The sequence below is a fragment of the Artibeus jamaicensis genome, unplaced genomic scaffold, assembly GCF_021234435.1.
Source record: "Artibeus jamaicensis isolate MK-2021 breed Jamaican fruit bat unplaced genomic scaffold, CSHL_Jam_final contig_452, whole genome shotgun sequence".
In the NCBI taxonomy this organism is placed as follows: Eukaryota; Metazoa; Chordata; class Mammalia; order Chiroptera; family Phyllostomidae; genus Artibeus; species Artibeus jamaicensis.
Genome location: NW_026521837.1, coordinates 15,427,616 through 15,454,586, shown reverse-complemented (window position 1 = coordinate 15,454,586; position 26,971 = coordinate 15,427,616). Strand labels below are relative to the sequence as shown.

Here is a 26,971-nt window from a genome sequence, read left to right as displayed (position 1 = left end):
TTCTGTGTGGTTGATACTGCATCAGTAGTTCTCAGTAATTCCAAGTGAAATGATAAAGGAAAAATGAAACATTAGTTTGAAAAAGAGCTGGAGAAATTCAGGACCCAGTCTAGTTCATAGGTGAGAAATAAAGTTTCGCAGACAATTTACTGAGTTTAGAGCCTACTTTCTATAGTTGTGTATAATAGATTTTATTGAAATATAATTTTTCCTTTAAAATTATTGTCATTTTTAACAAAGAGCTAAATCAAGACTGACTCATTTACTGTGTTAAGTCCGGTTTCAATTTGGCCTGATTATTTGCGTAAATACCACATGAATGGCAATTGATCATACAGGCTGTATGATAAGACTGCTTTACTGGGGTTCAACCCTCCTGGCACAGAACCCAAGCCATACACACTTGCCATCAGGCTTTGCCCACAGTACCTTCATTTTTCAAGTCCTTGAGGTTCCCATAGTGTCTTGAGGTTCCTCCTTGCCATCTTTCAGGAAAGAAACTTTCACTCCTACCTAGAAAGACTGCTGTGAACCACCCGACCAAACATGGTATCACACCATTTCTCCAGCAAGCTTTTATTGGCTTTAAAAGTCAATCTTAGTTCCTCAAGGTTTTTTTGTAACAGCCAGAGTCCGGGCATGCCTTCTTCAGGCAAGACATTGCAGTCAAAGGCTTAGTTAATTGCATGACAATTGGAAACTGGCTTTATGCATGCTATTATGAAGAAATCAGATTCCTATTGGACTTATGCAAACATTGCCATGGAAAGAATAATACTCATTGTGAGCTTTCAAATTCTAGAGGGATCATGTAGGGAGAAAAATATAAATACCTCCTTATTGTTTATGAAAGTATATTTTACCAAATTGCTTTAAGAAAAAGCTTTTTATGTTTGAGAAACAAATGATTAAATATTAGCAATATTTGTAGCAAAAAGCTATATATGCTGCAATTATCTTTAGTATATTATGTCCTGTAATTAATTTCTGTTTATCCTGTTATCTGCAAGCACTGCTATAAATCCAGTCATTTCACAGAGCTTCAGCAATCTTCACTCAGTTCAGAGGTATGATCCAAAAATCTCTTTTCAGAAATATGCAATCTGAAACAAGTCAGAGTCCTCTCCTGGAACCCCTCCCAAGACATAATATATTTTTGCAAATGCATTAGAGCAAAAAAGGGATTGTTTATAAATGACAAAACTTAAAATGACATGGTTACAGAGTTGAGTATAATGCAGTTGACAAAGGAATTTGCTTTGCTGCAACATTTTAAGAGAACTAAAATTACAAGTGAAAGTATATCAGAACTCATAATCTCTAGAACATCTACTTTAATAATAAAATATCTGTATACAGGTAGAACATACTTGTTTATTTGTCAAAATTTTGCATGTACGTTAAGCATGTTAAGTAGGCCTAATTAGTTCAAAAACTTTAATAAAAGAGGGAGTACAAGTCCTTGAGGTATTTCAAGGTCCCATTGGAATAACTCCAAGTATACATTTTGCCATGTATAATGTGTACTTTCTTGCCCAAATTTTTGAGGGAAAATAAGGATGCCCATTACACATGGGTATGAGTACATACCATGCATGGGTATAATAATGGGCATGATAATCCTGTGTATAACGTGCACAAAAACGTGGGTGTACATTATACACAGCAAAATACGGTAATTTCTCAGTTAAAAAGTCTCTTAAAATTTTAACTTTGGGAAGGCTGTCAAAGAAACTTAACCAAGAGTAGAACATAAACTTTTGTAAAATAATGCATTTTGTTATAGTAATAACTTCAAAAGACATTAATTAAACTTAAAACTAGTTTTCACAGCAAATAATTTGTCCAGACCACAGAAACCTGCTTAATTTATGTGTTTACTTTCTTTAGGCCAGTGAAATATTGCACCCTAATTACACCATCTGGAGGCAGAAAACACACCACATGTAATACACAGACAAACATATATTACATAAAGGCCATACACATGGAGACTGAACACATTAAGACTACTATACATATAATTTGACTTACTAATATGGGTAGAGAAAGCAAAAGATGTTCTCATGTGCTTGTCTTTTTGCTTCTTTCCTCTGCACAATCCTTCTGCAACTTAGTCCCTTTTAGTTTGCCCTTTTAACTCATCCAGAAATTAGAACAATATACTTTTAATTCTATTTCCTTCAAAATATATTGCCATAATTTACACCTTTTATTACTAAAGCCGTATATGTTTTTCCAACTTAAATGTAATTAGCATTCTTTAGATTGACAAATTCATGAATATGCCTCATAAATCTAGTATATGCCTCATATACTAGACCTTTAGCAAAACAATTCTCATTAGTCTAAGGTGCTCCTTTCCAAAACAGAAACAAAGACAAAATCTAAAGAAAAGGCAAAATTTCAAGAAGGAATTAGGAGTAGATTTAGAATTTCCTTTTTCTAACTTAAACTCACTCTCTAACTGCTGTACTTTTGCTTTGGCCGCTGCTTCCTTTTCTCTCATGCAGTTCCTCTGCAGGACCATGGGAAGGTGTGGGGCATACCCCCAATACTGGTGCACTGCCCCAGAATCCCCTTTGCTATTTCCAGGGTTACCTGGAAATACTCTGTTTGTGATGCCAATTGTTGCACAGCAGCCCCTAAATAGGAAGCTGCTTAAGTGTTCATGATATTCCAGGAAAAAAACACAGCCGGAGGACTAGTTGATGTGGACATGCCATTTATTACTCACATTATAGGGCACTGATTGCGGCAGGTCTGTACGAGAGAGACCATACCTCCTTCAATCCGAGGCTTGTTATAAGGGTCCCAGACAAAGGCAGCACAGGTACAGGTTGCACAAACTTATGTGTGGCCCGGAGATACATTATGTCAGTGTGCATGCACAGGAGGAAAAGGTCAAGAAGCAAGTCACAGGACAAGAAGCCACTCCCAAAAGGAGATAAGGAGAGTTATAATCCATTCCCCAAACAATGCACATTCCTTTTGTTCAGGAACCCCTGGCCAACTCTCTTCACAGGTGATGGGAGAGCTATGTGTTGACCCCACTTTTATCCTGGCTCACATTAAGCTTTTTGAGTCTTAGTTTCCTCAGAGGCGAAGTCTGTTGGGAAATAGTTCTCCATAGATCTCTCATGTTTCTGCACATCTTGCCAGCTGAGGTACTGACTGCCTTTGTTCTGGACTGTTTTTTTCAAGGATGTTTATATAATAAAAAGCTCTGGAGGGAAGATGCCCATTAAAAAAATTTGGGTTCCATAAGTTCAGGTGTCTTCCATTATAGTGTCATTGTGTGAACACTCTTTTTAATGTAAACTGTTACTTAGAGGAACTGTTACAGATGCTGATACTGTGGCTACTAATGATTTGTTGAAAACTGTCCTTTATCTCTGACCCAGGAGTTTCATGTCTCCTGCCAGCATCCATGAAACTGATAGGCTGAGGGGTTAGTTTCTAAGTAGGTTTCAAATCTGCACCCTGAACAATAATCTTGGGCCAGCTCGTGCTCCTTTGCACCACCTGTAGCTGCCTTGGTTCAGGTTGTGACCTTTTCTCACCTGCACCATTGTGGTAGTGCTCCCTCCCTCCCTCCCCCCGCCCTCTGTTCTCTCCACTCTGCTGCAGGGGGATTGCCCCAGTGGCAAATCTGATCATGTCACACTTCCCTGTTGTGAAGATTTAAATGGCTCTTAATTTGGACAGGAGTTAAACCAAACTATTACAGGGATCTTGTCTGTTTCTCACCTGCCATATTCATATTTTCTTTCCCAGCCATACCTGTGTGGAGGAAAGGGGTAGGCATACTTAATGCCATTATGAAATATTCAGGTTCCCCAAGTTCAGGGGTCCTTGGCTGTCATGCATCCTCTGTGTGTAACAATGTCACCTGGTCCTCTTCCCATCACTCTGTGGGAATTGGGGCTTAGGAACTGGTGGATCGTGAACTTATTTACGTTTCCTGACTAACCTGGTGCTTTCCTCTGCTTCCAGTGACATTTCCCTCACTTCTGTCTAGCTTCTACAGAAAGTATGATATCCGCCATAAAGAGTTATAGAGAATAAGGAGGTCATAAGTGCAAAGCACTTACCTCAGGGCCTTGGTAGCTGCTACAGTTGTTCTCACAGGAGTTGGTTCCGGAATTACAACCTTTGGGAATTCCTTGCTACGCTTCCTCCACTCCCACCCCTCCCCATCATTTAGGTGCACCCCATTTAGCCACGTAGTCCTTTAGCATATGTATATTCCTTATGGCTCTTTATTGGAAATGTTTCTCAACTCATCAAATATGCACCAAAACCTGTTATAATACTGCAAAGGAGTTTGTGTTTTCCTTGTGGCCAGCTGAATGGCATCCACAGAAGGGCTCTGGGGAATGCTCTTAGCAAGAGGGCCCGCATGACAATCGCCCTTCTCAGTTTGAGTGGCTTTGGGCAGTCAGTTCTGTTTCGTTTTGCAGTCTTTTCTGCCCCCTCTTTCACAGCCCATTTTCTACCCAATGCTCTTTGATTTACAACAAATGGTCTCTTTTCTAAAGGATAAATCAAAGGTGGGTTTAAATGGTTAACATAAAATTTGGCTATTAAGTTGTTTTACTAGCTATCAAATCCTGGATTTTGTTCTATCTAGCTGGGCCCATTGTTGCAACCATTTTAAACAAAGATGAAAAGGTAAAAACATCAGTTAGTAAATTCCTCTCTCATGTAGGGATTACATTGTTGCATTTGCAGCCCTCCGGGGTGCTTGCCACAGTGGCCTTTTGGTGCTGATTTGGTTATGGCACCCACACCTGGTCTTTGAGGTCCTGGGCACAGGACCTGCATGGGGTTTCATTCTAGGTCTTCGCAGGGCCTGGCTCCTAGACGGCATTCCACAAATTGTTTTGAATGCATGAATGACTACGAAATTGTGAGAGTGCTTAGTTAACCCAAATGTGAACTGTTTCCTCCTTCTCTGATGTGCAAAAGGGTGGGGGCTGACAGTGGAGACTGGGGGGTGGAAGATGCCTCTTCTACCGAGGCTTTCTCCTGCTTGTGCTTCTGTCCTCCCCCATCTCTCTCCGTGAGAGGTTATCCCGCCTGCTGTGGACCAAGTCCTAAGTAGCCGATTATCCTGACTTCTGTGACCTATTTTAGCTCAAACCTGGAGGACTTTCCAAGGAATGGGCATCTTTTGCCTCTTCTCTGCGTCCTCCAGTTGGGTTTATAATCCCTTTCATCCCCGCCACCTGCTTCTCACCACCTCTCTTCCTGTTTTTACCTGCAGAGATTTCTCTGCTATCATTTTCCCCCTCAGAGACACAGAGCCCTCCTTTCTGTTTCCTAGATATTTTCTGGGACCCTCTTCGAATTAGGGTATGTCTGGTCACATGAGGTGGTGGTGACTGTATATTTTAAAATATTCAAATGGGGACAAAGCATCTAACACAGGATTTCCCCTTCCCCTGTTTATGGACTCCTTTTATATTAAATAGTTTATAATAGCATACAAACCAAATCACCTTTAATGAATTCGTTTTATTGCAAATTACACAATTACTCAAAAAAGAAAAAAGTGTTTATCAGAGAGAAAGTATATATGTTTGCATGTCGGTTGACAGTATTTAAACATTTGAAACAAAAACTTCTCTAGAAAAATCTGGACTGCGACACTGTTGGGTAGGAAGACTTTGTATGTTGTAATCAGGACTTTGGTCCCAGACAGTTTCCTTTGTTGACTTAGGTATGGCAAGGCACAAGCCAATTGTACCTGTCTGTCACAGAGATGACCTTATGGTAGAGCTCTGTCACTCCCAGCACTTGAGCCCTGTGACAAAGTTTGATACATGGGTATGTGTGTATTTGCTTGCTTGTGCTGTCAGGGTCACTGAAAAAGTCCAGGTTTTACAAAGTGAGGGTATGATTCGAATAGAAATTGTTTATGGGGGTGACTTTCCTCGCTAGTCCCCCCGGCTGCCACGGATGAGAGTAGTCATGACTGAGACGTGAGGTGATCTGCTTGGGGAGGAGAAGTGGCCATTTTCCCAGAGGAAAAAGGCCGTGAGCAGTGGCCAGTTTCTCAGGGGAGAAGGGCCAGCAGCGGCCAGTTTCTCCTACAGGAAAAAGGCCTCGAGCCTCCTTCTCCAGGGCTTTTATCGGGTTGTAATGGACAGGAAAACAGGGCAGCAAGGATCAAACAGCAGATAACATTTCAAAGAAATCTGAGGGCTTAGTATGAGTGAGTCTGTTGGGAACAGAGTTTTAGGATTTCCTGCTCGAACCCTTAACATATGAATGAAAGCGCTCTTAGCAGAGCAGGTTTCACAGGTTTATCAGGAAGTCTTTGTGATGTGAGATTTTTCCCCAGGACACACTCTAGCAAGGCAAGGAGCTGCACCTCTCCCCAACAGGTATTCAGGCTTAAGGGGATTAGAGCCAGGAAGCGCTTCCCCCAGAGAACATGGGGACTCAGGCTTTGACAAAGGGCTATGTCAAAGCCGGGGAGGGGGTGGAGGGAGAGTCCATTGCTCTTTGTTGCAGGCCCCTGAGTCTTTCCATGAAGGCTTCCCAAGTGATTGAGTCTGGCTTAGGTTGCCCCCCCACTGTGAGGGGTCTTACCCGTCATTGACTTCCGACCAAGCTTTGGGGGCAGGGAGAGGAAACTGAGGCAGCATTTGCTACCAGAGACAGGCTTTGTCTCTTTCAGCTCCCATTCCAGAGGTCCTCTTTCGCCCTTAGCCACAAGGGGTCAAGATACAATTCCTAGAACCAGGCAGAGTGGTCTGCGACTGTTGTTAGTAATTTTTATTGTGTTTGCTAGTTATGTAAGTGCATGGGATTCTTGGCTTGACATACCGAAGAGGTGGGGTGCTGTTCTGTTTTCTGTTTGTGATTTATTTCGTGAAAGCCCAGTCTTTGGTTGGGAGTAGTGGTACAGGGCAGCGCGGCCATTGTAACCTGAGCGATTCCTTTCCATTTATCATGTCATCTCAAAGGGTGACTACCAATCATTTTTAATTCTGTTTAAAAACAAAATTGTTCATTGAACTGAAGAAGTAAATAGGGACCATATATGATTTCACAGACTTTTCAATCCTAGAAAGGATTTGAGATTGGAATGCCATCTGTAAAGATGGAAGGCAAACTTCCTGTGTCACCCAGAACTCTCATTACTTCTTCAGTTGTATTATTGGGTGACATTACTAAAGAGGTCATAGGAAACACTGAGAATATTGAGTTGTTTAGATGACTTTGTCTTGTTTAGATGATGGAAAGATTAATTGGGCCCTGGCTGGTGTAGCTCAGTGGACTGAGCACAGGCCTGCAAACCAAAAGATCGCAGTTCAATTCCCAGTCAGGGCACATGCCTGGGTTGCAGGCCAGTTCCCAGCAGGGGCCAGTTCCCAGCAGGGGACACATGAGAAGCAACCATACATTGATATTTCTCTCCTTCCCTTCCCTTCTAAAGATAAATAAATAAACTTTAAAAAAAAAGAAAGATTAATTGATTTGTGGGTGAGGACAAACTAGTGGGGTGGTTTTAGCATTTGCATTTCATGTTAACATTATGCAAGGGAGTTTTTTGAGGCTGTGTGAACAAGCGTATAAGGCAGACCTAGGGCCGCTGGCTTGGCCGTCCTGTGTTCAGGTCCCTTTTTCCTGGCTGAGCTACAGTCTTTGGATGTCACCGCTTAACCTCTTTCACCCCTGCCCTCATTAGTCCGTCCATCCGTACACTGGTGCCCTGATCTGAGCCTCCGACCTCATGACTCCTGCCGTTTCTCCGCCTCCTGCTTTTCTCCCCGTGCCGGGTTCTCCTGTGTCACCTCTGTCTGATGGGCACACTCCCATGTTACGAGTGATCTCCACGGATTCCCACGGTCCTCGGTGTAGCCTAAAACCCTCCCTGTCGTGGGTTCCCGTGCCCAGCTGAGTCCTTACCCCTTCTCTTCCTGCTCTTCCGCTCCAGCCCTCTTGCCTTTTTTCTTCCTGGAATCCTTCCTACATCAGAGCCTTTAGATACGCTATTCCCAGAGCACGTGGGACTCCCCCCAAAATAGGTACAGCTGTGTAATATTCTGTCATACCACACAACACTTTTCCTCCTGAGCATTCATCATAATTAGGCCGTTATTCGTTATTTGGGTGACTACTTGATTGTCTGTGTTCTGCACTAATTATTCAGCTTCGAGAGGGTGTTATTCATGGTGTGACATCGATGGTCACATTAGTACCCAGGGAAGGGCCTTAAATGTGCCCAATATGTCTTGGTTCTTGGGGACAGTTTTATTCCCCATGTAATGAGTAATAGTATGTCCCTCTCACTGGGAAAATTATTCATGTTAAGTGATGGCATATATAGTGATCTTATTTAAAGGCTCTGCAGGCTGTTAAGTCAGTGAGGGGACGGATCCCACTGTCAGGCTCCTAGAACAGGGGGGCCCAGTGCAGGGCACAGGTGGCAAGGGACTGTTGCTAAATCCACATTCTGGCTGAAGATGATTTGTGTTCTTGAAACTCTGTGAAAGCATATACAGACGTGCATGTTTTTAACATTTTGAAGAGGCAAGAACATTCCCTGTGCACCTGGGGTTTTAGAATATGCGAGTGGGAGGCATCACAGCCGCTTCAGAAATGGCAACCAGACGCCGGGGTGCTGTGGGGAGGTGCTTCTTCCAGCCAGAGGCCGACGCGCTTTTGATTGTGAGGGGTGGAGGGTGCTATTACAGTTGTTTGACGAGCAGACGTGGCCTTTGCTGTCCTCCTCACTCTAGAGTGAGCAGGTCTCCAGTTGGCTGAGTGGGGGTTTGGGAGCGGGAGGGGCGGTCTTGTCTGAGCACATGGCTCGTGTGTGCTTTCATTTCCCTGCCCACCCACGCACTCAGAGAAGGTGATGTGGACAGTGTTCTTGTGATCATGTGTTCGGTTAAGAAAAAAAGTCTAGATGGCAGCATGAGGCCCTGTTCCCGGCCAGGCCCTCAGAGACTCAGTTTCCTCCTCCCTGACTGGAGCCGACACGCACCTGCCTCAGGGAAGGCTCTGAAGCATGCAGCAAGAACATGCTTGGCAAGACACTTTCAGATTGCTGGGCCCCTTCAGGGGAAAAGAGCTTTTCGTCACACCAGTCCGAATATAATTTTTATCACATTCCATAGCCTGAGGTCTCAAAAGAACAACAGCAAAAGGCTGCTCTCAGGCCAGACGTCTGCGTGCCACCCTTGGACTGAGCCTTAGTGTGCTAGCTTCCTTCCTGCTGGCCTTGCAGGGTGGGGAGTCCTGAGAGATGCTGGAAACAAAGCAAGCAACAAAACCCAGACCTGCTGTGTTCTCTCCGAGTGTGGGTGTGTTCATTGTGTAGATACAGGCACATCCACCCAGAGTCAGGGAGGGAAAATGCATGTGAAGGTCACTCGCTTCTGAGATATTAAAGTGGACCTGCTGAGAGACCATGATGGCATTGGTAACATTTAATACAGTCTTTCTCGCTTTTCTACGGCCTTTCGGTTGGACGGTTGTGTGCGAGGGCTGCTGTCTGCCTGCCTGCCTAGGTGGCCCAGGCCCTCAGAGCATTAAAAAGGGGGGATGGAGAGGGCAGGCCTCGTGGAGAGTTTGACAGTTACAGGGTTCAGCAAAGCATTTGCAAGGTTTCTCTATGTAATAGCTAAATATCTGTAACAGCCAAATTTGGGTTGGCTAAAAAGAAAAGTGAAATGAGGTAATCAGAATTTTGTGATATTTTTTTTTTAAGTTCTGGCATCTCGTGTTGTCTGCCTACCAGAAATATTCCAGCAGAACCACGATAATTGCTAAGCCTTCCAGATGGCAGTTTCTCAGCCAGTGAGCAAGCGAGGGAGCAGTTGAGATTTTATGAGTAGGATGATTCCCTTCCTTGGTGTGACCCAGTGAACTCTTATTCACTGTTTGTGCCAAGTCCCAGTTGAACGTCGTGCTGGAGTCCATAGCCTGGAAACAGCACTACACCTCACTTTAAAGGAAGGACATCTTCTTCAAATTTCCAGTAATAAATGACTGTCTCAGCAGAGCACTTAAAATGCTTTCTCAGAACAGTTTTTGTATTCTAAGTGGACTCGAAATTCCTTGAGGGCCCAGGCTGTCCCTCGTGCTGGGAACACTGATGCGCAGGCAAGCTTGGCATTGGATTCCCAGGGTTCCACCTTTTCTAAGTCCCTTGCGCAGCCTCAGTTCCCCCGCGATAATTATGGAGCTCTCTCCTTCGCTCCGGGCTCCTCCCTGTGACTCATTCCATGCAGGGATGTTTGCACGGAGTGCAGGCCTGGGACCACAGTACAGGATGGTTTCTTCAGATCATTGTTGGACTTTGGGAGCTTTTAGTCCTGTGGGGGAAAGACATGCATATAAATATGCACATCCAAGGGACAGGGTGTGTAAGCCTGAGGATGGAGTGATCAGGGAATGCTTCCAAGCAGGCAGTGTTGCTGTGCATTTGAGGAGGATTAGGGATTTGCTGGATAGAACAACACCTGCTGTATTTTTCCCCAGCAGCCAGGGACCCCCGCCCAACTTGCTAGGATGCCGAGTTGGGCCGGATGTTGCACATTCTGCTGTATGCAGCCCGGTGGACTGTGAGGGCAAAGGTGCTGTTTTTCTGTCTTCCTTTGACTTTATCCTGTTTCTGTTCACTTTGAGGGCTCTTGCAGCCTAGCCTGGGTGTGTCTTTCTTTGAACTTGAATAATTGATACTCAGAGGTTACCACTTAGTTTGTGTTAGTTTTGTTACCCAACTAGATTTTTTTTTTTAAATGAGTTTGTTTAATCTCAGGCAGTACTGGATTCAGGACAGAGCAGACGGAAGCACACACCCTTTGGCAGGAGTCTGGGCTGGGCTTGCTCTGAACTCACAGCTGAGGTTGAAGTGGCTGATGGAGAAGAACTAAACAGATGAGCCACTGCAAGATTATTACTTTTACAAAAGTTTAGATAGCACTTCCTTCTAGCTGTAGGTGGCAACAGATGTTAAAACAGGAATGGAGGTAAGGATCACCATTGCCCCAGGAACAAAGAACACTCACTTTTCATCAGAGGTATAGAGCAAGAGCGGAGGGGACTTCCCAGTCACCTTTGACAAGCCAGTGTGCAGCTGCTGGTGGCCGTGACAGTGATGTCAGTGCTGTGGCAGGTCTGAGCTACAGGGGCAGATGACGTGATACTGTACAGAGAGAACCCTAGAGATTCCACCAGAAAAACCACTAGAACTGATCAATGATCTCAGTAAAATAGTAGGATACAAAAGAAATATCTAGAAAATACATTATTGGTGCATTTTTATACACCGAGTAATGAACTATCACAAAGGGAAACTAAGAAACAATCCCATTCATAATTGGATAAAAAATACCTAGTAGTAAATTTAACCAAAGATGTAAAAGACCTGTACTTGGTGAATTATAAGACACTGAAGGAAGAAACTGAAGAATATACAAATAAGTGGAAACAAATACTGTGTTCATGCACAGGAAGAATTAACATCATTAATGCTCATAATACCCAGAACAATCTATATTCAACACAGTTCCTATCAGGATACCAGTGGCGTATTTCCCAGAACTAGAACAGATATTCCAAAAATTTGTATGGAATCGCAAAAGAGCCTGGTTAGCCACAGCAATCTTGAGAAAGAGGGACAAAGTTGGAGGAATCACACTGCCTGATATCACACTGCAAGGCCATAGCGGTCAAAGCAGCACGGCACTGATGTAAAAACAGACACATAGGTCAATGGAGCAAATTAGAGAGCCCAGAAATAAACTCACGTCTTTATGGTCAATGACTGTTTGACAGAGGGGGCAGGAACATATGATGGAATAAAGATAGTCTAATAAGTGGTGTTGGGAAAATTAGACAATACATGCAAAAAAAAAAAAAAAAAAAAGAAAGTAGACCACCATCTTACACCATGCACAAGAATAAACTCAAAATGAATTCAAGGCTTAAATGTAAGTCTTGAAACCATCAAAACCCTAGAAGAAAACGTAGACAGTAAAGTATAAAACATTTCTTATAGCATTATTTTTTCTGATATGTCACTGTGAGCAATGGAAATAAAGGAAAAAATAAATGGAACTACATCAAACTAAAAAGTTTTTGCACAGCAAGGGAGACCATCAACAAAATGAAAAGACAACCCACTGATTAGGAGAACATATTTGCCAATGATATGTCTGATAAGGGGTTAATATTAAAAATTTATAAAGAACTAGCCCTGGCTGGTGTAGCTCAGTGGATTGAGCGCAGGCTGTGAACCAAAGGGTAGCAGTTTGATTCCCAGTCAGGGTGTATGCCTGGGTTGCAGGCTGGGTCCCCAGTGGGGGCCGTGTGAGAGGCAACCACACATTGATGTTTCTCTCTCTCTCTCTTTCTCCTTCTTTTCCTCTCTCTCTAAAAATAAAAAAAGAAACAAAATATTTAAAAAATTTATAAAGAACTTACATAACAACAAATAAACAACCCAGTTCAAATAATGGGCAAAGGACCTGAATAGACTCTTCTCCAAATAGGACATACAGATTGCCAATAGGCAGATGAAAGGATGCTCAACATCACTAATCATCAGAGAGATGCAAATTAAAATCACAAGGAGATATCACCTCATATTCGTCAGAATGACTGTTGGTGAGGACGTGGAGAAATGGGACCCTTGTGCACTGTGCATACAGCCACTCTGGAAAACATTATGGAGCTTCCTCAAAAAATTAAAAATGGATCTGCCTTATGACCCAGAGATTCCACTTCTGGGAATATATCTGAAGAAACCCAAAACACTAACTCAGAAGAATATATACAATATATACACCCCTTTGTTCATTGCAGCAGTATTTACAATAGCCAAGATTTGGAAGCAGCCCAAGTGTCCACCAGTAGGTGAGTGGATAAAAAACTTTGGGACATGTACAGAAGGGAATACTACTCAGCCCTAAAAAAGAAGGAAATCTTACCCTTTGCAACAGCATGGATGGACCTAGAGAGCATTATGCTAAGTGCGTTAAGCCAGCAGGAGAAAGACAAATGCCATATCACTCATGTGGAATCTAATGAACAAAATAAAGTAATAATATAGAAACAGCTGTCAGAGGGGAGGGCAGTTGGGGGGCAAGGTAAAAAAGGCGAAGGGATTAATCAAGAAAAAAACTTCACACACACAGACAACAGTATGGTGATTATAAGAGGGAAAGGGGGTGGGAGAGGGCGAAGAGGGTAAAGGGGCAATAAATGGTGATGGAAGGAGACTTGACTTGGGGTAGTGAGCACATAATACAATATACAGATGATGTATTATAATATAAGTGTACACTTGTAGCCTGTATAATCTTAACCAATGTCACCCCCAAAAAGTAAACCACACACACAAGACTAAAGTAATGGGGTATAGTGAACACCCTTAGCATGGGTCTCGAACACCCAAAACCACAGGTCTGGACACTCGAATAAAGACTAGATCTGGACAGTGATAGGAATGGGATCTCCGCCCATTGTGGGCCGTGAGCACTCAGAGCCCTGACCACCCCACCCGGTGCTGGAGCCTGGCTGAACCAGGGGTCACGCTTGGAACCTTGCTGGGCTTCCACGCCACTGCACTGCCTGGCTCGGTACTGTCACCCGCCCCTCCGTTGGCAAATGCTGCCAGTGACCCGGACTTCATACCCAATGCTCGCTCTGCTAGCTTCGATCCTGTAAGCTTGCCCTTGCTGCAAAGTCTGCATGTGACTGTGTTGCTCACTATGCCAGATTTCTTCATTTCACTCCGTGGCCTTCACTTTTAGCACCGGGACTTTTTCTTCTTTTGCATCTGCTTGATTACAGTGCCTTCTTTCGTCCTTCTCCTTAGCTTGCTTCTTGGGCTGCTTCAGGGTCTTCTTCTTCTTGTCTTCTCAGCTGAACATGGCCCCTGCCGCCCCTTCCGCACACCCTGCCACTGGAAGCTCTACCCAATTAGGTTTTAAACTCAGTGAGAGCAGGACCACCCCACCCACATTAAGCACAAATGCACAGTGCATTCCGCAAGTGTTTAGGGAAGGGCAGAAATTTTTATACATTGTTACTACCTGGCTCTACAAGTATGGCAAGAGCATTCTGCAGTGACACTCAAGCATAAATAGAGTGTCTGATTTTATTTTAAGGAAAGCACAGGGTTGTGGTCAGCAGCATATCATCATTTTAATGTTCATTCATTCACTCACCGATGGCTTCTACCTTTTGAAATAGTAATGTCCTTTTTTTTTTTGCATTGACTTCTTTCGAATGTTGCATTTTTCCTGCACTGGCGATTTTATTCTTTAAACTTGATCATTGTTTATGATTAATCTGTATCTCTTGGATACTGGCTTACAGCTAATTTTTTTCCATTAAGTACTTCTTAGAGTGGTTGACCATAAACCATTTGAGAAATCACTTTTATTAATGACTTCTAAGATTTGGCAGCAACTGAAATTGATAATAATGGAGTGTACTTTCGATAGAAAACTGGGAGACTGTGTTTCGCTGGGCAAACCAGGGCAGAGATGAGGATGCTTCCCACAGAAAAACAGCTTATCTGTGATTCTGAGGTAGGCGTATCAAGTAACACAAGGCTGGACAATGGAAATAGATTCTTTTTAATTCCGTTTGGCAGGTATGACGTGGGCACTGTTCTGAGTGCCGCTCATGTGTGTTCACACAGTCAGTCCTCCCAGCGCCCACACGGGGTGTCGGTGCTGTTCTTGCTCACACTGTACTGACGAGGACTTCGGGACACAGGGAGGCGCGCCTGGCTCATGGACGTGGCTGTGTGCCCACAACCAGTGCCTCTGTGGCTGACCACATTCTGATTATATGCCATACAGTATGCAGCTGGAAGATTGGAAAATATTCAGAAAGAAGTTTTCATAGACATTCTTTTTGACAGTTTACGGCAATTAGGTTTATTAATTGTTTCCATTACAATATGTGTGTGTTTATGATAGTTTTTCTCTTTAAAATTGTGAAATACACATATTTCAGATACATATACATACATATACACATTAACAATGATGGTTAACTTTAAACTCATGTAGAGGGCTTCTAAGACAAATAACTCCATGTTTTGAAAAGCTAAGAGACTTGCGGACCATTCCTGTTTTCCCAGTAAAGTAGTTTTACTTAAAAATGATAAAGTTTGCCACCTTGCCATTGATGCCTGTGAGGATGCATTTGGAAAAATGTGAGTGTACTTTTTACTATTTATAGTCACTTTTTTCTCTCTGAAGTCTTACTACAGCAGAGTGTATGAGATGCAATTCTCATACATTGGTATCCCAGCGAGTTGGGTGCTCTGTGGTCTTTTGAAGGTGGGGTTCCAGAGTCCCGTGCTTAGAACATCCAGACAGAAGCCCAAGCTGTTGAGGGCAGGTGGGAAAGCGACAGGGACTGTGGTAAGGGGTCCACCATGCTTCTGCCTGGTATAGGGGCAGCTGCTTTCCTCCAGCTGGTGGTAGACCACAGAATATGCACCTCTGTTGCCAGATCTAACCATTTTCCAGAAGAAGTTGCAACTCCTTATTTTTTAAACGTGAAATGTCTCAGCTCTGTGCTTTGGAAGAAAATTCAAATTTCTTCCAAAATTTGAGTTTGAAATTGAAAATTCAAATTATCAACAAACCAGTACCAGAGAATGTGGCATACCTCACGTGCCAGAGAGTATGGAGGAGTTCTGTATTTACCCATAGATTCCCCTGCTGTGGCTTTAACTCCTGCTTGCATTTGCCTCTTGACATTTTGGTTATCCAGTTGGTAGCTGTATCCCAGAAAAGTTGATGCAAGCTGTTTCCCCCCTATATTTTGAAATGAGCCTTGCTCCTTTTTATGGAAAATCAGGGCCCTTCTGATGAGTCCTTGGTACAGCGACTGGTCACTCGGTGCACTTATTTTATATGTTTGCACTTAGGCTTAAAATGAGGGCCACTGTTAGATGCCGTATTTGGCTTGAGTTCGGGAGATCCTTAGCTAGGCATGCTTTGGGCTCCTCAGAGATCCGATGACTGTGGTGTTTGTTGTGATGAGGTTGGACCTGTCGGGGGAGCTGCAGACGCTTGGAAGAGTTTTCCATCCTTAATACTTGTGTCTAAATTCTAGGCATGTTGCCCGTAACTTCCAGTTTCAAAAAAAATCTATGTCAATCTGTTTCTTTATAGCCCAGCGCTATTGCTGTTTTCCCCTTCTTGTTTTATATTTAATCATTCTCTTTGGCTCACAACAGCAATCCAGTCCAAAGATTTACTTTTTCTATTTCCAACCCCATCATTATTTTTATGTAAAAAGTATGTTTTGAGTTACAGCAATTCGCGGGGATCTGGCTTCCACTCTGTGGGGAGAAGAGAGATGTCACTGACTGCAGAGCTTATACAGACAGATGTCCTGCTGCGTGCTGTGTTTTCACTGTGATCCATGGGCTTATTTGGGTTATGCTTAGAGAAAAATGATGATATTTGGGCTGACTCCAAGCCACAATGATATAGACCAAAAGTCCTTGGAAGAGTGGGTGAGTAAGGAGGAGAGACATGTTTGAAAGAAACAGTCCTTTTCCTCCCTGTATTATTTGTTGGGAATTTCACTTACAGATTATTTGATGCATTACTTTTGGTCCTATAATCCTAGTTCCTTTTGTCTTTTCCTAGCCCCCCTACCCCACATGTTTTTCTTCTTCTTTTGAAACAATTCCAAACTTACAAGAAAGTTGTAAGAGTATTTTAAAAAGCTCCTGTATACCTTTACTGAAAGACCCCATTCATGTTTCTCTAGTTCTCCTGAAAATGCAGAAGAACTCAACTGCGGAAGCACGCATCACACCCAGCTGTCATATGTTCTCGGCTCCTTCAATCAGGAAGAGTTCCTCTTTGTCTCTTCGTCATTCATTGACATTTTTGAAGATTGCAGGCCAGTTGTTATGTAGAATATCCTTCCTTTCCTTAGAGGGTGTTCTCTGTTCCTCCCTGAAAACCCAAGTAGTGTCTCCTTCCTGAGGAAGGCTGGGCTGCTCCTGGGAGGAATGGGTTGCTCTCGCCTCTAGACTCATTTAATACCTTGGAAATACCTTTATATTCATTCACTCATTCATTTACTAAATACTTTTTCACTTCTGTATGCCAAGTGGGATACATTTAAGAATAAAATGGGGGGGGGCTCCGCCCACAGGGCATAGACTTGGTAGATCAAGTCTACCAAGAAGTGATCTGCTGGAGGAAGAAAGGTGGCTGGCTGATTTCTCAAAGGAGAAGGGCCAGAAGCCTTTTCCTCAATGGGATTTTATTGGGTTCATTTGCATAGAAATACAGGGCGTATACATAAAGCTCATCAATTATTGTCAGGCAGTAAGGATCTAACGATAGATAACATTTACAGAACTAGGAGGGCTTATTTTGAGTCAGGGTCAGATAGTTAAAGGGCCATAAAACTTTGGGAAATAAATTCATTTCATGCTTGGACCCTTATCATTTAAATTGAGGGTATTAGCAAAGCAGGTTTCACAAGATTTTGTGCATTCTTTCTTAGGCCTGATCGCCCTGGGGAACTGGCCCTTTCCAGCATAGGGCCCCACCCACTTCCAGCATTGTTTCAGGCCTAAGGCAGGCATGGGTAAGGCAGCCAAAAGATTAGGAAATATCTTGTAGACAGAATGAGGAATCAGGCTATGTCAAAGCTGAGGGGTAAGGGTCCATCACCTGCTTTTTCTATAGCCCCCCTGAGTCCCTCCCTGAGGGCACCTTTGTGACTGTGCCTGACTTAGGTTGTTCCTCCCTTGAGGAATCTTACCCATCATTGGCTAACCAGTCATCCACTTGGGGCCAAGCAGGGTGAAGTAAACGGGGCAGAGGCAGTGCCCCTGCTAGGGAGATAAGCTTTGTCTCTTTAGTGGCTTAGGGTCCTAAGGTCACTTACTCAGCCTTAGCCATGGGGGTGGAGGGCGGTTATAGCTTCCGAAACCAGCAGGGCAGTTCCCAACAAAAATGGACTGAAGAAGAAATTTCCCTCTTTTATGGAGCATACATTTTAGTGATGGTAACAACCCACTAACAAGATAAATAAGCAACTAGCAGGTATGTCAAATAGGTGCTAAAGAAGATACAATTGGGCAGGAAAGGGGAGAGGCTATGATTCTTGACTGTGTGCCCTCCCATGGCAGTGACCCTGGCGGTGGTAACAGGCCATGCAGGTATCTGCAGGAAAGCAGTGGGGACAGAGGGAGTCTGTAGAGAGCCAAGGCTCTGCCTTGGGCTGGCCTAGTGAGAGAGAAGGCAGTGGCATGGGGTTGGAGCAGAGGGAGGGGAGCAAGGTAGGAAAGGTAAGATATGAGATCTGTTGGGGCTTTTGGCCATGGTGGGGCGTGAGCAACCCTCGGACAGTTTTGACTAGACAAGTGACATGACCTGACTTTTAGTTGAAAAAGGAACCTTGTGTTGTGCAAAGAACAGCAGGTGTGTGGGGACAGGGACAAGTAGAAGCAAGGAGACTAATTAAAAAGGGGCTGTAATAAGTATTTTGCACAGTTTGTCCTATATGGCATATGGAGGGAACTTGGTGGTGCTGAAACTTTACATAAGACTTCCAACAGCTGTTTGTGAGCGGTGCAGATTTCTTCACTAGAAACTAGAATTCATTTGGTCTCACCTGAATTGTTTGTTAACCGTCACCTCCTAGAGATTCTCACATGGATGGTGCTTGAGCCACAGGTTGATGAATAAGTAAGAAGTGATTTTGGAATGAGTGAATAATTGGTTTATGGAAAACCCTTTAGAAATACTTAGATATGAAGTGCTTCCACTCTTACTGCTTTATTTCTTATAAACATATTACTCAACTTAAAAAAAAATCTATGTGGTAGTAAAAATTTCCTCTTACAACGTATCTAGTACATAATGATCTGATGAGGCAAGGTTATTTTTTAAGAGATGTTTATTTTATGAAATAAACATAATACCCTGACATGCAGTTTTCCTGCCTCAAAACACGTGATTTCAGAAGGACTGAATAAATGCTTCTAATAGTATTCACTCACAAAGAAGCTATTACATGTATTCTAGAGGAAATTGGATTCAGGGAGTAGGTTGGATAAAGCCATTAAAGATACCAGCCAGTATTTGAGTTACAAATGAATATTTTAGGGACAAATGTCTATTTTAGAGCTCGAATAGACCAGATCTGGCCTGGCGTTTTATTGCACCAGAGGTCCACGGGCCATGTGTCAGAGGAACCCTGGAGATTGGACTAAGTGCAAAGCATTAAGGGACTTTTGTTTCTGCTCCTTGGTGGAGTAAGTTCACTCTTGTGTGAGTAATCTTGGTTTGAACATGAAAACAAGCTGTTCCTTGTTTAACTGTGTAATGCTGTCATGGCCAAGAGCAGGGACTGTGGGTCCTGACGGGCTCCAAATTCTCCTCTGAACTTTCACATGTGCAACGTACATGCCTCAGTGGCTATGTAGGTGGGAAGTTACTGCACCTACCTCGCAAGCTTATTGTGAGGATTAAGAGTTAATACCCATAGCTACTTAGACTGGGGTCTGGCATATTATAAGCACTCAACAGTTGTTAGCTTTTTCTCCTTCTCCTCCTATTATTATTGTTATTATTCTATTTCAGTGTTTTCAAATCATATTTTGCCTTCTGGAATACAAATTTTCAGTGATTGTTGTTTTGGGAAGAGTATAGTTCTTGGTTGTGTATAAGAATATGCTCATTTATGCCTTGTATATATGAGGACTTTAAAGCCTTCAGTGTAGTTTGTCCTTTGTATTTATGACCAACACTTTCTGCAAGCTGGCTGATATCACTTATATAACATGTCCCCCCTCTATAAAAGAAGGATGCTCACATTTGCTTTAGGGATGTGCATTGAGAATTAATGAGTAAGTTTGTGTTTGTGGCTCTGTCCCATTAAGTTCTGTGTAGCATTAGTTACTGCTCTTACAGTCTCTCCAAGGACCGCCATCCAACTGATTCTCTGAAAGGGGCACCGAGAAGATATTTTCTTATGTCCCGTGTGGGAAAAGGCATTTTATGCCACGTCTGCTATTTTATTACTCCCTGTATCTGAAACAACATGAATCTTATTCCCCACCTGTAAACACTCTGTAACTCTCCAACAACAACAAAACTCAATGAAATAATAACTTCTTGTAAAACCCTTAGTAATAAAATGTGACTTATTTAATGATGATTAATTATTTTTTCTCCAGATTATCACCACCTTTCACTTTTGACTTTATTTCTCCCCCGGATGCAGCAGTTACCCCTGTACTGAGTCAGAAGGTTCTAAAGGGTTGTGTTTTAACTCTGTGTTCCACCAGAGGCAAGATTTGGAGCTTCTGCACCTCAGGACCTTTGTCTTGAAATCATGGATAATAATTCCTTTGGAATGACCTATATAGCAAATACCAGACACAAATGCCAGCATGTGTAGCTGATTGTGGCAAATACAATGATTTTATTACTTTTTCCAATGCGATTTCATTTGGAAATGTAAACCAATTCCATAATTTTCATATAAAGCAGAGGAAGATATCTTTCAGGGTACTCACGTCCGTTGGACTTCTGCCTGACATAGACTTACCTTAAATATCTAATGTCCAAATTTACTCTGGAAGGACATTCTTCTGTCAATAGATACTATTAAATTTTTCAAAGAATGTGGATTTAGAGTCAATATGGGATTGTGCGTGAATTTTATTCAAGTAGAGTAATTGAATGTAATGTGACTTTCCATTTCCTGACTCTGTATCAATGTGGTGGCCAGGGCAGGGCCTGCTGCGTCCACCGAGGCCACAGTCCCTGTGCTCTTCCATGGGCTATGCTTAGTTAACCACATGAGTCCTTTGTTCACATAATTACAAAGTTAAAATTCAGTTCCTTGCAATGTAGGCCTGAAAGGATTAGCTACTCTCTTGACTGATATGGAAAGAGAGTTTTGTAATCTTTGAAACTGTGGGTTTAGAGGAACACAATAATCGAAACTATAATTTTGAGATGGGACAAGGGATGATGTTATAGCGTTTATTCTTAGGATTCTCATCTTTGATTTGCCTCTGAAGTTGAATGCCTACAGGTGGTCAGAAGGGTGCGTTCTCGTGCTTTAATCGCTGTTGATTTGTCAATGACACTTTGAAGTGCAGTCCAACTGTCTGCACCGGGTTTCAGAACCTTGGACGAGACTGTAGCAGCTTGTTAAGTGTGTACCCTGATTCTTCCACACAGCCCCCTAGGGGAGGTCTGTCTTAAGTTAGACAGGTTTGATGTCCAGACCGACAAACATTTTCTCACCAGTTCTGATAAAAAGGCCAAATAGTTTAGCATCTTACACATAAGACAGAGGGAACTAAAGTTGTTCCCCTCCCCCCTAACACCCCTCTTCCCCCACCCCCCCAAAAGGAGGAAATGGATGATGTAGAAAGAAAGAAAATGATATATATCTTCACTGTGTCAGAATTTAGACCATTTTCAGATCCTTTGTTTCTGATGACACTTTGGTAACTCTCTTTTGTCTTTGCTCAGTCACTTTCTTATTCCACCGGTTTTATTATTTTGTTCATTCTGTCAATGCTCCTTTTTACACACTCATTTTCCTCTACTCTGCCATTCATTTGGACCACCTCGAAGTTCCGACCAAGCTGCCTTTTCTATTCTCTGTACTTTTCTCTTGAGGCATCTCGTTCACTCCCAAGGCTGCAGAGTCGGTTTTAACTCCTGAACCTACCAGCCTCTTCTGAAGCCTCTCCTGCCTGGCGTCTCCACTTGAGTGGTTTGAAAGGCATCTCAGACTCATTGCTCCAAAACTAATTCATACTCCTTTGTAAAAACTGGTTCTTACTCTTTTTTTCAAAGCACAATTCAGCTTTTTACCCTCTTTGCCTGAAACTTCCTGAGAAGCCCTCGGACATTGCAGGTGGAAACGAAAGCGGTGCAGCGATGTGGAGAACACTTCGGTGGTTCCTCTGCAAGTTAAATATAGAGTCATGCCCAAGAGAAGTGAAAACAGGTGTTCGTGTCAAATGTGTACGGGGATGCTCAGTAGAACATGGTTCATAGTAGCCAGAAAGTGGAATCCACTTAAATGTCTGCCAGGCGATGAACGGATACGTAGAATGTGGTGTGTATACGTTTTGGAAGATTATTCAGCTTTGTGTAAGAATGAAGTACTGATGGGTGCTGCAACATGGGTGAGCCTTGAAAGTCTTATGTAGAGTGAGAGAAATAGGACATGAAAGGCCAAATACTGTATGATTTCATGTCTATAAAATGTCCAAAAATGGGCAAATCCAGAGCAACAGAAAGCAGATTCATGGTTGCCAGGGCCGTGGAGGGAAGGGAACAGCATTTCCTTTGCGGATGTGAACATGTTCTAGAATTAGAGAGTGGAGGTTACTGCACTGTGTTTTGAAGATACAAAAAATCACTGAATTGTACATCTTGAAATGGTTAAAGTGGGGACTGTATTAGTTCCCCAGGGCAGCTGTAACCAAGTGCCACAAACTGGGTGACATAAAAAGCAGCCATTTTTTTGTCTCACAGCTCGGGAGGCCACACGTCTGATCTCAGGCGGCTGGCAGGGCCGGCCCACTCCGAGGGCATTTAGGGAGCTCCTGGTGGTTTGCTGGCAGTCGTGGGCATTTCTTGGCTCATGTGCTCATCACCCCAATTTCGGCCTTGATGTCCGCATGACATTCTTGCTGTGTGCAAGTCTGTGTCCAGATGTCCTTCTTCTATAAGGACACAGTCGTCCTGGAGGAGGGCCTGCCTCAAATACTTCATTTTAATGAATTACATTTGCAATGGTCCTCGTTCCAAATAAGGCCACATTTCGAGGTGCTGGTTTTGACTACATATGAATTTTTGAAGCACATAATTCAACTCATAACAGTGACATTTATGTTATACAAATTTCACCTCAATTAAAAATAAAACCCAAACCAGAAATCAACCTTCCAGGAACTTGTAACTGTTCTCAAGGAAGATACCAAAGGCCTGGGTATGACCTGGCCTCGGCCTGCCTCTCTCGCCAGCCTTTCCGCTCTTTTCTCTGAGCACTCTGGCCGGACGGCTGGTCTCCCAGGTCAGCCACGTCTCGCGGACCTCGGGGCTTGTGCCTACAACCGACTTTTCTCCCCTTTTCTCCCCTTCCCCTCCCCTTGGATTTGTTGGAAGCCTTTCACCATTCAGGTCTCAGCTCCAAAGTTACTTTCATGGCCAGTGCTTGTATGGCTCCCAGGGTGAGACAGCCTCTTTCATTACATACTCTACCTTTGATTTGGTTATCTACCACCGCGTAGCAAAGCTCTCCAAAACTTCCTGGTGTTACGTAGCATCCATTCTATTACCCCTTGGGTTCTGTGGGCCAGGAATTCAGACACACTGAAGATGGCTTGTGTCTCCTCTGTGATGTCTAGAGCATCAGTTGGGAAGATTTGAACAGCTGGAAGGTAAAGCCATCTGGGAGCACCTACATTCATGTGTCTGGTGCCCCGGCTGGGCTGACTCTGAGATCAAGTTTGTCTAGGACTGTTGACCAGAGTTCCCACCCGCGGGTCCTTCAGGAGGCTCCCAGCGGGCAGCCTCAGCATAGGCACACTTCTCACAGGCCAGTTCAGAGCTCTGAGATAGAAGTCCAGCAAATAAAAAGAAGCCAGAAGTGGGATCGCTCTTATGACCTAGCTTTGGAAGTCACAAAGCATCATTCCCACTCTACTGGGAGTGGCTGAAGCTGTCATAGCCCACCCAGATTCACAAGGAGGAGACAGAGACCTTACCTCTCAGTGGGAGCCGTGTGAGAATTTGCTGCTGTGTTTAAAAACTGCCACAATACTCATCAATCTCTGTTCCTTCATAGAGCTCCTTTCTAAATCACTCATTCTTTTTTTTGTGTTATTATTGGATCAATTTCTGCCTTTTTTTAAAAAAATATTTTCTTTCTTTATTTTTCGAGAGAGGGGAAGGGGGTTTTTAAAAAAAGATTTATTTATTTTTAGAGAGAGGGGAGGGGAAGGAGAGAGAGAGGGAGAGAAACATCAATGTGTGGTTGTCTTCTGCACACCCTCTCCTGGGGACCTGGCCTGCAACCCAGGCATGTGCCCTGAGTGGGAATCAAACCAGCAACTTTTTGGTTTGCAGGCCAGGACTCAATACACTGAGCCATACTATTTAGGGCCAATTTCTGCCTTTTTAGCCACAGAATAAGCTTATTTTGCTCACCATAATATTCCCAGCACCTAACACAGTGGCTGGCATTTGGTAAGACTCTGAAGTGGAAGTTGACTGTGAAGAATGAGAAAAGGTTGAGCAAGGAAAGACATTCACTTACATCACAAGCTGTGCAGCTGATCCAGGAGTGGTCCCTAGTAAATATGTCCACTGGCCTGTGGCTTTAGTGTTTCATCCCCAAGATATCAGCTGTTTGGCAGTAAATCTGTGGCTACCTTGTGACTAGTGACACTGCATGAAATGCCTGAGAGCTGCTGCCCAAGCGGAAGTCGCCTTGATGCCTGTGGTAAAACATAGCAACATAAGTATAAGTGAAGCCAAATGTTCGCTGAACAGATTCCCCAAAAGACAATAAGCAGAATCAAAAATTGAAGGTTGAAATGAAATAGGCTAATGCTAATAGGGGTTGCGTGTGTGCTCATGGAATTCTGTGCTTGTTAGGTGAAGAAAGGAGGGTAAAGTCAGGGATACCTACCACTTTTTATATTTTATTTTTAACAGAATGTATCAGAGCCATATGGGGCTGATCATGTTTATTTAACAGTCAGCAGAATTAAAGATGAGACTCTCCTTCCCAGCTCCTTCCCCAGGCTCACAGGTCACAGGTCCACCGGCGCCTGCACAGCGGCTTGAAGTCTGTGCTACAGACTTGGTAGATGAGCGCCAATACCTGTCCTTGCCTGAAAGGTTTTTAGGGCCGTCATTTACACAGAACCCCTTACAATGCAGAAGGCTGTGGTTCAATAAATTAAAATGCAGTTGCAGTTTTTGCTTGTCTACACCAAAGACCCCAAGGCAGTGTGGGGTAGCATTAGAACACTGGCTTTGCAGTCACAGGGATCGGGGTTTGAACCTTGATCCTGCCACTTTTCTTTGATGGGACTTTAGGTAAGTAACTCTCCTAAATTTAAAAAATGTGCCTCATTCACGTAAAAAAAGGGGTGGGTGGGTGGGTGAGATCATTCTAGAGCTATTAGAAGGATTTAGTGAGATCTGACTTATAAAGATCCTAGTGCAGTTCGGCACAGAGCACTCAGCCAGCGCTAGTATCATGACTGTTTGTTCACAAACATGACTGCTTGGGTTTTGCTTGGAATTTAAATACAGAAATATTGGAACAGCTTTCAAAGAGATCTCAATCTTATTCTGGTTTTGGTCTTAATTGAGATGTTAAGTTTATGCTGTTTTAGGCTGGAATATTAGTATATTATTAGTGTGATGATTTCTACCTTGTCTTTAATACTGTGACTTTGCTTTGAAAACTGTCTAGTAAAGAATAAGTGATTATAAATTGAAGTAGAGAAATGGTTCACAATTCTAGGACTTCAGAAAATCAAATGCATGTTTCTAAAATCTACCATAGCCAATACCAGACAGTGCATGGGGGCGTTCATCCCAGGACGAACGGACGTCTGATCGAAAACTGGTGGCTCCCTGGTTTCTGGGTCGGTTTGGAATGGGCTGGGGCAGGGTCTCTTCAAGGTCACCAGTAAGAGCTCCATACCTTCGGTTCAGAAAGCTCTTGTTCACTTCTACTTATGTAACCACGGACGGTGGCAGATGCCATGCTCTGTTGTGAAGTGAGTTTGGAGGAGGGAGGGTTTTGTAGCAGATGGTTTCTTGGATATCTGGGCCCTGTCCAGCTCTAAGCTTTGAAAACGATGGGCTAGACCCTGATCTGGCGCGGATGTCGGTTCGATTGCCAGCACGGGAAGTGAGGTCCTAGGGTGATGTTGCTGGGGCAGCTGCAGCTGCTCTGCTGGTGGGCTGGCCCCCCGCAGCCTGGGCTTCTTGGGCTTTGATGAGGCGATTGTATGTGGTTCAATGACAACAGTGAAGTAAGAAACCCAGCTTGGAAGCTGAGAAGGCCGTGGCCATTTTGGAGCTGTTGGCCTGTTTTAGAGGGGATGTCAGCTACTGGGCTTTGTGGGACTTGTGCCACCTTTGGAATGGATGGAAATGTGTGAACGTGGGAGCCAAAGATGTGTGCATCTTACAGGGTCAGCCTGGTGTGCCTGCCTGTGTAGAGCCGTGAGCAGAGTGCTCTGTGGGAGAGTTTGGCTCTCCTCCTTGATAGTCGCCTCTGAAGACTAGGAACTTATCCCAGATTTTGTTAACATCCTCTGATACCTTTTAAAAAGTTATTAAATCGTCCTTGGCTGGGTTCTAGTATTTGGCCTGCATCTCAGTAGCTGGGTATCCTTGGGCAATTACTTAATCTCTCTGTCTCACTTTTCTCATCTATAAAACAAAGGGGCCAGACTAGATGATGTCATAGGTATGAGATGCCTTTATTGCTCAACTCTGAGTAAGATATTTTATATATCTATTTGCATATTTTATATTTGTTTCTTTGAATAGTGGGCTCCACAAATTATTTCTGTACAAGGTAAAACATAAAACCTTTTTGCTCTTAAATTCTTTCTTAAAGATTCAGGTGGTGCTTCCCCATATCTAGTATTTAAGAGTTTGGAAATTAGAGGCAGTACCATTATTTTATGGGGACAGGGACCCAGATTTCATCTCCTTCTGCAGCCTGGAAATGATCTTGTCCTAATTACTCTTGGGAAAAACTAATTGCAATTGCTGTTGGCAAAGTGCAGTGTGGAATTATATACTCAGTATAGAATGATAGAAGCACAGTACTGCAGTGGTATCATGTGGTCAGCCCCTTCATGGTGCGGGGACACTGAGGCCCAGAAAGTTTTCACTACATGTCTGAGGCTGTGCAGCTAGACCCTGTGAGG

At 43.4% G+C, this 26,971-nt stretch overlaps 1 protein-coding gene across 2 annotated transcripts in view; it reads left to right on the top strand.

The window, feature by feature from the left end:
• TSPAN5 (tetraspanin 5) overlaps nt 1-26,971 on the top strand; it is a 176,074-nt gene that overhangs the window by 28,605 nt on the left and 120,498 nt on the right. The gene's annotated exons all lie outside the window — the stretch shown is intronic.